Genomic DNA, 11,115 nt, shown 5'->3' on the forward strand with positions numbered 1-11,115 from the left:
CAGATGGTTTGGTGCTTTGGATATTTACACTCATTGGAGCATCCCTGTCAAAGGGGGACAGAGGTATGAAAGCCTCACCGGATAGTCCTTTGAGGAAGCAAGGCAACACCGGACAATACACCGGATAATGAACAGTGCAAAGATGAAAAAGAAGCAGAAGACCCTATTGGATAGTCTGGTGATTGATTTGAATACACGAAAGGAATGCACTAGAGGATTGTTGACAAAGGGGAGAATGCAGTAACCTCACCGGAAGGCCCGGTGCTCTGAAGATTTGTACACCGAAGCATATTTTCCAGAGAGCGTTGCATTGGCTCGGCTGGCTAAGGATAACGCATCGGATGGTCTGGTGATGAAGTGATCTGCACCGGAGAATACACTGGAGTATCCAATGTTCACAGAGGCTTGTCGAGGGTAAATCCCTGACAGTGATTCCGAGGTATGTTGGACAGTGGGTGCGTGAATGGTGTTTCAGGGACTGGGTGTTTCTGTGTGTAGATGATGGATTCGGGGACACTAGGGGTTATACACGTCCGGGTCTTCCAGAGGATAACAACACTATGTCATGTATTTGTGTTATAATAGGTCTTACTTGGTTACAGACGGTGTTCTAGCAGTTTGCCAGAATTGATCTCACTTGCCTTACAAACGGGGTTCTCGTCCCTTTAAATAGTAGGGAGAGGGAGAACTTACATGTGGGCCCAATACAAATGGCCTCTGCTCATTTTATTATCTAACTCAAATCATCATTACGGAGGACAGGCATGCCAACTTGCTCTGACGACATCATATGTTGTGCTGCCGCGCGCCGTCTTTGCTTAGCCCGTAGAGCCTTATCTTGCTGCATTTAATGCGATGGGGCAGAATAATGCCTTTCTGCACCATCCCCATCAGCTTGCCTCTCCACGTCGTCCCCGTCCACTTGCCTTTCTGCGCCATCTCCGTCCACTTGCCCTGTCGGGTGGCTGATAATGTCCCATCTATCGTGCGGCGCTGTGCCGACCTGTAGAATCTCACTCTGTAGCCTTTAATGCTATGGGATGGGACAATGCCCCCGTGCACTGCCCATGACTTTATCCATCGGAGTCGGTGCCTGGTGAAGAGAAGTGTTCGAGCGAGTGCCTAATAAAGGCACTTCGGATGGGTTGCGTCCAATCCGACCCTGCGACCAGGGGGCTGGTCGCGGGTTAGTGTGAAGGCATAGCGAGACTAGTCGCTGGAGGCCTTGCACTGGTTGTGGTAACCCTACCCTAGTCGCACAACCGATCAGCTTTTTAGGAGGCATGTTCTCCTACTGTTTACACCCTTCGCGGGGCCTGTTAGCCGGCATACCCCTTTATTCGATACATCGACAGTAACCCCCAAGCTCCCTCATGATCGAGGTTCAACCTGATCCTACCACTTGGGTCCCAGGCCAAACGTAGTTCGCCTAAGGAGTGGTCATTGACTTTGTTCGTCCTCAAAGTTCAACTTTTGAGTTTCGCATCACGAGAGGAGGTTTAAGTGTCCTAGGAGAGAGAAAAAGGGGGAGGCACATTAATTGTTGTTGGACCTAAAGGACTCTTAGCTCTTTCTGCGTGCCCCCTCGGGTTTCGAGATGTTTGAACGCTGTGTTGGTTGGGATGCCGCTATAGTCTTTTTAAAGGATGGGTGTTTGAGGGTCCTTTGAGTACTCCACTTGCATTCCTTCTTCCCTTCAAGCCTTTTGTTTCTAGAGTCCATTTCTTTATCCCATCTTGCGTTCGGCTCCGTAGTGTGGACAAACCCTGAGGTCATGGCGCGCTTCCCTCCCTTCTCGCCGGAGAGGTTGACGATTTTGGATGAATTGGCGGAGGGGGATTTACCTCCCACCCAGGATCTGCCTGCCACGGTGCTTTTGGACCAGGCTTTTGTCGCGATCGTGATTGCGATCACAAGATCAAAGCCGATACTTGCCCAAATGGCACCCGCAACCATCAAGCTTACACCGTTCTACAGAAAGCCATCCTTGCAGGGCCGTCCTGGTCTCCTGCCTGGGCGGATACCCCGGCTGATCCCGGCTGATGTTATCGATATTTCTGATGATGAGGAGGGGATCAATTGGGGTATTGAACCATCTCAACCCTCTGGATCCATCACTTGAAGAATCTCTTTTTTCTGGTGACTAGTTCTCTTGTGTTTAGAAGTTTTTCTTCTAGTTGAGTGCTTTCTTGTGCTATGAATCTTGATATGGCCTTAAATGGAACCTAGAGTTCTCATCCATCAAAGAGAAGCGTTAGTTTTGGAAGTCTTACAATCTGTTCTTGTCCCTCTTGCTTCTGCATGTGTTTTTGAGGTGTGTTGGGTTAAAGAATAGGAGAAGGCCATCAATTTCGTAAGAAATTTATTTTGGTGTCTATTCACCCCTCCCCCCTCTAGTCGTTATTCTTGGTCCTACAATGTGTGGTGATCTAAGTGATGGTTAAATGAATATAAGACCAGAAATACGTACACACTAGTTTTTTTTTGGAGCTCGGTGGGGATTAATGCACAAGGAGCAATCTGAAATCTAGTTGTTGTAAATATAAGTAATAGTCCAAACTAGAAGTTCAATGCCTAGTGCTGATCTCAAGATACGAGTGAAGTGTTTGAAGCAACTCACGCACAAAGATTTTTTTTTAACTCCAACATAACAAGACCAGATATATGACTAGCACAATTAGAAGATAAAACTCCACACAACCAGCAGCTAGAACTTGATGGGATCAAACAAAGGGTGATTTTGGCTATGACTTTTTTTGTGGGATTTTCACTTATAGATATGAAACGACACAAGAATATAGAACGGCATCTAGGATACACAAAGGATCGATGATCAGCGACTAAAACAAAGACTCTAATGGATAGAAACTTAACCAAACTTAACAAAAATAACAGATGAAAACAAAGGACTTTAGCAAAAAAAAATGGTTTTTTAGTGGATAGGATGAACACAAAATATATGGAGATAGGGATAAATGATCCTACCATGGAAATGGAGGCTCTGATACTAGATGAAATGATATCAAGTAAAAATTACATGTTTGAATTCAAATTGAATTAAAAAGAGAATATCATATAAAATGATAAAAATGCATATAAATGGAGCATTGCAAAGGAACTCACTTTTTCACAAGTAACCTAGGGTTGGAAATAATTTTAGAAATTATTAGGCCACATGAGAGGAATATTAGTGAATTTTCTCAGATTTTTGGGAATTTCTTTAAGGCCTTAAAAATTACAAGAAGTTCTAGAAGTAGCCCTTTTTGGAGTTTGTTTTTATTTTGAAACCTAAATGGGGTATTGAGGTGAATCCTTTTAAAATAAATTCATCATGAATTATAGAACTTACAAAAAAAAAATTGTGAATTTTGGAGCACGGCAACCCCACTGTCTAAATAGAGAAATAGGGAAGGAGAAAATTAGAATTTTGGTGGGTACTGTTATCTAACGCTCAACGGTTATACTGAGTCACTCAAGGCTGTCATGTCAGCCCTATATATAAAAGCACCGAGGCGGACGCCAACGTGGCAACCTTGGTCATGCCATATGTATTGGCGTGACCAAGTTGGGGAGTCATAGCAAGGACTTCGGCGTGATAAAAGGGGTTAGTTCCGAGAAATTTAGTTTTCCACATATTGTTATTAAAATATTAATTTAAAAAAATCTAAAATAAAGAAATCCATTGTCTGATTACCATAGAGTAAGCTGTCAATGTCCCTAACCTAGTGCTAGCGAGCCTATAATCCCGAGATCAGTTGTTTGCTCTATTTTATATTATTGTTTGCATTTTTTTCTTAGTTTATTTTCTAGATTTATTTATTTATCACATTTAGTCTGACTAGTAACATATGACTCAAAGCAAATTCACCACATAAGCTCCATGTGAAACCAATACCCCAAATACTTCCGAGTGAAAGTATGTTGCGACACTTCCTCCTACGGGAACATCAGTATCTCTATCTCTACTGCTTAAAAAATACATAGTAATTCTTGTACCCATGTATCATGCCTCCACATCCTGCCCACCCTACATTCTGCCCTCGCTCCTAGCCCACACCTGCGTTTCCACCCGCCCTCCACCATCTCCCGATCCCCACACCCTTCACCACCACATGTCGCATCAACTCGGCAGCAGTCATTCTCCGACATCTTTGTCACCGCACACTTTGCCCTCCACCGCTGCCTCCCACACCATCCCCATCCACGCTAGATCCAGCCTTGTGCTCTTTGACCTCCCCATCCCAGCCGCGATGCCTACCGAGATGCGAGCCACGCCGCCTCCACACCACCTCCCATTGACATCCCCTCCATTGAGCTCTAATCCAACAGGGCCAAATCCAGCGCCACCGCCAATGGAGTCCTCAACGGACATGCTAAGATCTCCAAGCAAGATTCGTTCTTGGGCAAGGTGGAAGACGACGACGGCGATGGGGAGAACGAAGAACTGCCTCTCCTTGGCAACAGCCCCGCTGGACCGCTCGAGGGTTCCAGCGTGCCCGCGGCGGTGTTCAACCTTGTGACCTCCATCATCAGGGCCAGCAATCCTGGCCACCATGAAGGTGCTCGTGTCGCCATCAAGCTCATCTCGATCCTGGTCATGGGGTTCCTGTCCGAGAACACCATCGGGCTGCTAGTGAGGTTCTCAGCGTCCTGTCGCGTATTGTCTTACGGCGAGGTCATGCATAGGGCACTCGGCTGACTAGTGAGTATCCTGGCGCAGATGTGTGTCATCATCAACAATGCAGGGGTGCTTGTCGTTTACCTAATCATCATCGAAGACGTGATGTCCGGGTCGTTGAAGCACATCAGCACCATGGAGTGGTTGATTGGCCATGGCGAGTGGGATAACCGGAGGCTGCTGATCTTGGTGGTTCTTGTGATCTTCCTTGTGCCATTGTGCATCTTAGAAAAGATTGACTCACTGAGCTTGTCCTCTGAGGCATCGGTTGCCCTTGATGTCGTGTTTGTGATCATCTCCTGCATCATTGCCTTGATCAAGATCGCAGAGGGCAAGATCAGTATGCCGAGGATGGGTCCAGATTTCAGCTCAAGAGCGGCGATGTTGGACAAACGGATCATGATGAACACCTACATCTACCATTTTAGTGTCCTACTGATCTACAATGAGCTTAAGGAGAAAACACCCTAGAATATGTACAAGATTGAGAGGATCAGCACAGTGCTATGTGTTGTGGTGCATGCCCTGACCACCATCTCAGAAGCAAGGCTCGTGTGTGTGAAATTATTTTAAATTTTTCTGTATTAAACTCTCTATTTATGCTCGTGCTGTATTTTGCTTGATCTATTTGTGCTCTGTTAATTTTGATAGTGAAAAAGCTGACTTGGCAATGGGTCGCATGGACACGCCAAGAGGAGAATTTTTTCAATGCGCTGCGGCAAGTAGGAAAAGTAAGCGGCATACATTCTGGATGCAATGATTTGCTGTTATTTGCAAATTTGTTGGTGCGTACTAATCGATAGATGCGTAATCCCATGTCCTTTCGATAGAACTTTGAGAAGATTACACACCAGGTCCAGAGTAAAAATAAGGATCAGGCACTTAATTTCCACTAAGATGTTCTTATGATATTGAACATGGTGTTTTTAAATGATTTGGGAACTTCAAGGTGAAAAGGTTACGTGTTAGACTAAATTACTTGCAAAAAAAAGAACTGTGAATTAATTGGATACGAACTATCCTGAAGGGCTCTCATGTTCATGATGATTAGAGTTGAACAAACATATTTTGTGCTGAGGATCCAGAAGTGACTGTGGCATTTTGGTGTTAAAAAATATATATTTCTAAATGATGCCTTTGTTGTTGCTTGACGTGGCACCAGCATCCCTAGCATGTACATATTTCTTTAGTTGTTGATGCAGCTGAAGAGCTTGAGCGTAACACAATTGACCAAGCTTATTATGTAATGTTGATGCAAGAACTTTTACTTCATCATCAAACAACCTTTCTATTGCTGATGGTATTTCACAAGTTCCATTGTTGCAAATCCATGTGCTCAAGACATGGTTAGTGTGCAAAGTACAATTGTTTCATGCTATATATGGATTTTCGTTGCAACGCACATACATGTAACTAGTGTACATATAAAAAGGGAGAACACTAACGCGAGTTGAACCATCATGGTCTGGATGCGCTCCCGTGCTCTTAACCATTTGGCCAGAGGCTAGAAGGAAACCTTTTCTATTGTTGTCATCTTATCCATCCTTTCTAGTTTTATAGTTTTGGTGGTTGTTATAAACAGGGTGTAGCAATTCGATGGCTGAAACAAGCGTGACAAAGTATTTAGGGGATATTTGGACTGGAATGATTTCTCGTTAGAAACTGAATTTAAAATCCTACTATCTAAGCTTGACTTGGCATGCACCACAAATTTTCACATTGTCCACTACTACAGAAAATGCCTTCACTGTCGGCTTCAAAACCACCTTCACTGCTGATTTTAGAGTCGGTAATGAACAACGGGGAGTGATAGTCCCCGACTATCACTGTTGGTCTAGGGACTGATAATAAAGGGGGTTGTCGGAGGGTGAACTCCTCAAGCGGGGATTCGAAGGGACCCCATTTGAGATTCAGCCGGGGGGATGATTTGCGGGTGAAATAAATGGGTGTAAATACGATGCAGGTGGAATGGAAGGATCGGGTGCAGGAAGTAGTAAATGCTCAGGAGGTTTTTAGACAGGTTCGGGCCGCACTGAGCGAACACCCTACTCCTGTGTGTATGCTATAAATACTCTAAGAATGTCTCTCAGAGGTTCTGCTGGGTTACAAGAATATTTGTCTAGTCTAGAGCATCGTGCTCCTTGTTCTTCGGGTGGTCTAAGCTTCTGTGCTTGTCGAGAGTTCGAGCTGGTCCGAACCGGGTCCAGACTAAGTCTTGCCCCTTCTTCTCTGGGGAGCCCGCCCCACCTTAAGTACCAACCGAGGTAGTAGCATGCCTAGAAAGGGATGGCGCGAGTTCCATGGCGCCATAAATGGAAAGCAACCATCACGGGCTGCTGCGCGAGGTGATGGGGAGGGTTGAAAATGCGCCCCGTCCAGTCTTGTAAGTCATCATGCCGTTTTTCAACGGGCGCCGCGATGAGGGCCCACCGGGCAGCCACCGAGCAGCCCGGCGTGCCCGCCCAGTCAAAGCAGGCCTTACACAGTAGGGCGGCAGGCGGGGCCTCCTTGGGCTTCGCGATGTTATCCCAAGGCGCGCCGGATGTCTCGCGATGGGACCCGTGCATTAAATGTCCCAACGCCTCCCTGCCAGTCTGTGGCAGAGACTGACAGCAAGCGTGGGGGAGCAGTTGGAGGTGATAGGCCACGCGCCCTCTTAAATGCAGCATCAGGCCTTTCACTGGTTGACACCTCACCATTGGGCCTCTATGGGGGCCACTGGTGAGGACTTCTTAGGCCCTCGGGGAACCAAGTGCTCAGGGGCCACTGTTCACCACCCCGAGCACTCTCTCCTGGATATGCCCTTTCTTGGTCCTCGGGGAATCGAGTGCTCGGGGGCCACTGTTCACGGTCCCGAGCACTCTCTCCCGGAAGTGACTGTTCGGGTCCTCGGGGAACCGAGTGCTCGGAGGCCACTATTCACGGCCCCGAGCACTCTCTCCCGGAACTGACTGTTCGGGTCCTCGGGGAACCGAGTGCTAGGGGGCCACTTCTCACGGCCCCGAGCACTCTCTCCCGGAACTGACTTTCCTTGGGTCCTCGGGGGACTCAATGCTCGGGGGCCACTGTTTGCAGCCCCGAGTACCCTCTTCCCGGTACTTGGCTTTCCTTGTCATCGGGGGACTTGAGTGCTCGGAGGCCACTGTTCGTAGCCCCGAGCACTCTCTTCCCGGCACTTGGTCTTCTCGGGTCATCGGGGAACTCGGGTGCTCTGGAACCAATGTTCGTGGCCCCGAGCACCCTCTCCCGGGACTTAGTCTTCTCGCACCTCGAGGAGATAGCCCCCACGAGAGGGCGCCATGTGGCAATCTGCTGATCTGGCCTCGGGACTCGGGGACCCCTGGTTCCTGTGTCACCGATAGCAGTCCCCGAGCCCATTGGCAGGCGATGGCTCAGAGACTGCGGATGGGGCCCTAGTCTTCATCGAGGCCGATCCCAGCACCGATGCCACGTGGCCTATTTTTAGGCGCTGGTTTCTCTAGCCCAAGCTTCTGGTACGGCCCAGCGGGAAACCGAACGGACGCGTGTCCATCCGACTCCCCAGGCAAGTGATAACGAGGCGGGCGACATGCGTGGCAACCGCGTAGATCGAGGATAGTGCGTCTGGCAACCGCACGGATTGAGGGAGATTCGCCTGGCGCCCGCGCCGAACGAGGAAATTCGTCTCGCCGAACGCGCCGCAGCAGGCGTCGTTTGAAATCCCCAGCATATAAAAAGGAGAGGGGAGCGAACCATTGCCCCTTTACGCCATTCTTGCGATCAATACTCTTGCCTTCTTCTTCCTTGCGCTCGAGAGCTCTCGCCTTCCCTTCGGCATGTCGTGCACACCTTTCCCCCACCCGTTCCAGCACACTCCCCACCCCGACAAAATGCCGAAGGCAGGAAGCATCCATCATGACAAGGGGCCCGATAGCGTGCTGTCGGAGTCAAGGATTGTCAACGAGGAGGGGCGAAGAAGGTCCGCAAGCTTATGGTGCCCGAAGGCCAGCGGGAGGCATCGGTGGTGAGGCCGACGAGCTTCCCGCACATCACGGACCGGCCGGAGCACATCGTCGTCTTCGTCTCCTTCGTCACCGCTGGGCTGGTGCCGTCGTTCTCCACGTTCTTCCTACAGATCCTGGACACGTTCGACATCCAGCTGGTGCACCCGAGTCCGAACTCGGTGGTCATTCTGGCCATCTTCGTGCACATCTGTGAAATGTTCGTGGGAGTGCCACCGTCGGTGGCGTTGTTCCGCCACTTCTTTGCCCTGCGCCCGACCGGGAAGAAGAGAGGCTCCTCCACCGCGGACGTCGCTGGCTGCTGCAACTTCCAGCTTTGGGACAGGCTGGCCGAGATGTACATCTCGCAGATACTGCGGAGCAAGTGGGAGGACTGGTGGCGCGACTGGGTCTACATCGACATCAGCCCCCACAACCGGCTTACGCTGCCGGAGATGGCGGCGGAGCCCCACAGGCTGACCTGGGAGGCGGCCCCGATGTAGGACATGAGGATGTGGCCAGTACTAAACCGCATCAATGACCTGCGCCGGGCGGGGCTAACGTCGGTGATGGTGGTGGTGTATATCTGCACCGCCGCCTGGTGCCCCTGCGGGAGCGGGCTCGCCCTTGCTGGATGTACATGAGCCCCAACGACATCACCAGGACCCAGATCGGCGAGGATGGGAACCTAAATGAGGGAGCACTGGTGGCCCCGCTGCGGGTGGTGACCGGCGTAGAAGACCTAACCCAGGCGGTTTTGCCCCGGGAGCAGCTGGCACTCTACGTGAACCTGGGCTGGGTGGCGCTGCAAGCGACGCTGCCAGAGTTTGACGCCCAGGGTCTGGTGGACCGTCTGGGCACCAAAACCCCGGGACTATCCAGATTCCCAGGGTGGATGAAGAGACAGGCAGCGCGCAGCGGACCGACGGTGGGGGCACCATGGGCGGCAGGCCGCAGGCTGGCGGTAGGGATGTCATGGGCGGCAGGACACAGGCCAGCGGCATGGACGCTGCGGGCAGCAGGCCGCAGGTCGGCCGTGGAGCTGCTGCAGGCAGCAACCATCAGGCCGGCGGTAGAGGCGCCACTGGTAGCGGAGTGGTGGCCCCGGGGGACAAAGGAAAATGCCCCCGGGTGTTCATGCCCCAGCTGTAGTCCTCGTCGTCGCCGTCGCCTCCACGGCAGCGACCGGCGGCAGGCAACCCAAAGGAGGGAGGCTAGGGCGGCCAGTCGTCGGGCGCGGAGTCCGCGACGGAGGCTAGGTCCAGGGTGCGGGAGCTCGAAGACCAAGGCCGGGCCGGCGGCGCTACCGCGGGCGCCCGGGCCGACCCACCAACGGAGGCAGGCTCCACGGTGGCCCCTCAACGGCCCGGGGGCCAGAGCCTCCTGCCGAAGAGGAGGAAAGCGGACCTGGGCCGAAGCCGCAGGGCCCGGACTTCAAGATTCCAGAGTCTCGGCGGTAGAGGCGCCACTGGTAGCGGAGTGGCGGCCCCGGGGGACAAAGGAAAACGCCCCCGGGTGTTCATGCCCCAGCTGTCGTCCTCGTCGTCGCCGTCGCCTCCACGGCAGCGACCGGCGGCAGGCAACCCAAAGGAGGGAGGCTAGGGTGGCCAGTCGTCGGGCGCGGAGTCCGCGACGGAGGCTAGGTCCAGGGTGCGGGAGCTCGAAGACCAAGGCCGGGCCGGCGGTGCTACCGCGGGCGCCCGGGCCGACCCACCAACGGAGGCAGGCTCCATGGTGGCCCCTCAACGGCCCGGGGGCCAGAGCCTCCTGCCGAAGAGGAGGAAAGCGGACCTGGGCCGAAGCCGCAGGGCGCGGAGGAAATCTACGTGAGTTACTTTCTTTTCCCGAGCGTGTTTGCCTAGATGTAAGTTAGGGTACTAACCTCTTCTGTTTTCAGGCTGCCCAAGGACACCGCCGGAGACCAGAGATGACCAGAGGCGCCAAGGCTGACTCCCGCCCCGGAGCCAAGCGCGCCCGCACCTGAGCCGAGTGCGCCGGTGGAACCAGAGCCGCAAGCGCCGCCCTACCCTGAGACGAGGGCAGCGGCCGAGCCCGAGTAGCTGGCGCCGTCCGAGCCCATCCTGAGTACTTCGAGGGTGGGGCAAGTGGCTGCGGCGAGGGTGGCACCAACGTGGCAACCATCGGGGACCCCAAGCACCTCTGCTGAGAGGGCTTGCAGGGGACCCAGCGCCCGGCCGTCGTCCATCCAGGCTCCGGAACCCCTCCCGGACGTGCTTGGAAGCGCCGAGGAGGTGATCAAGCGGCTGGAGGCGGCCGTGGTAGCGGAGCAAGCAGAGCTCGAGACGGACCACGCTGCCCTCATCGAGGAGAGGGGGCGCCAAGAAGAGGTCGGCCGGCTCCTGGAGGCCCACATCGCCTCGGCCCGCGCAACCCACAAGAGGGCGATGCGCGTGGTGCCCGAGGAGCGGGAGGCCTTGGAGGAGGTGCGCGACGAAG

At 52.5% G+C, this 11,115-nt stretch overlaps 1 pseudogene; it reads left to right on the forward strand.

Moving 5' to 3' along the window:
• Positions 1-1,774: 1,774 nt before the first annotated feature.
• On the forward strand, positions 1,775-5,251 carry LOC133896908 (amino acid transporter AVT6E-like; annotated as a pseudogene).
• The last annotated feature ends 5,864 nt before the right edge of the window (positions 5,252-11,115 follow it).

Source organism: Phragmites australis, chromosome 17 (genome assembly GCF_958298935.1).
Source record: "Phragmites australis chromosome 17, lpPhrAust1.1, whole genome shotgun sequence".
Lineage (NCBI taxonomy): Eukaryota > Viridiplantae > Streptophyta > Magnoliopsida > Poales > Poaceae > Phragmites > Phragmites australis.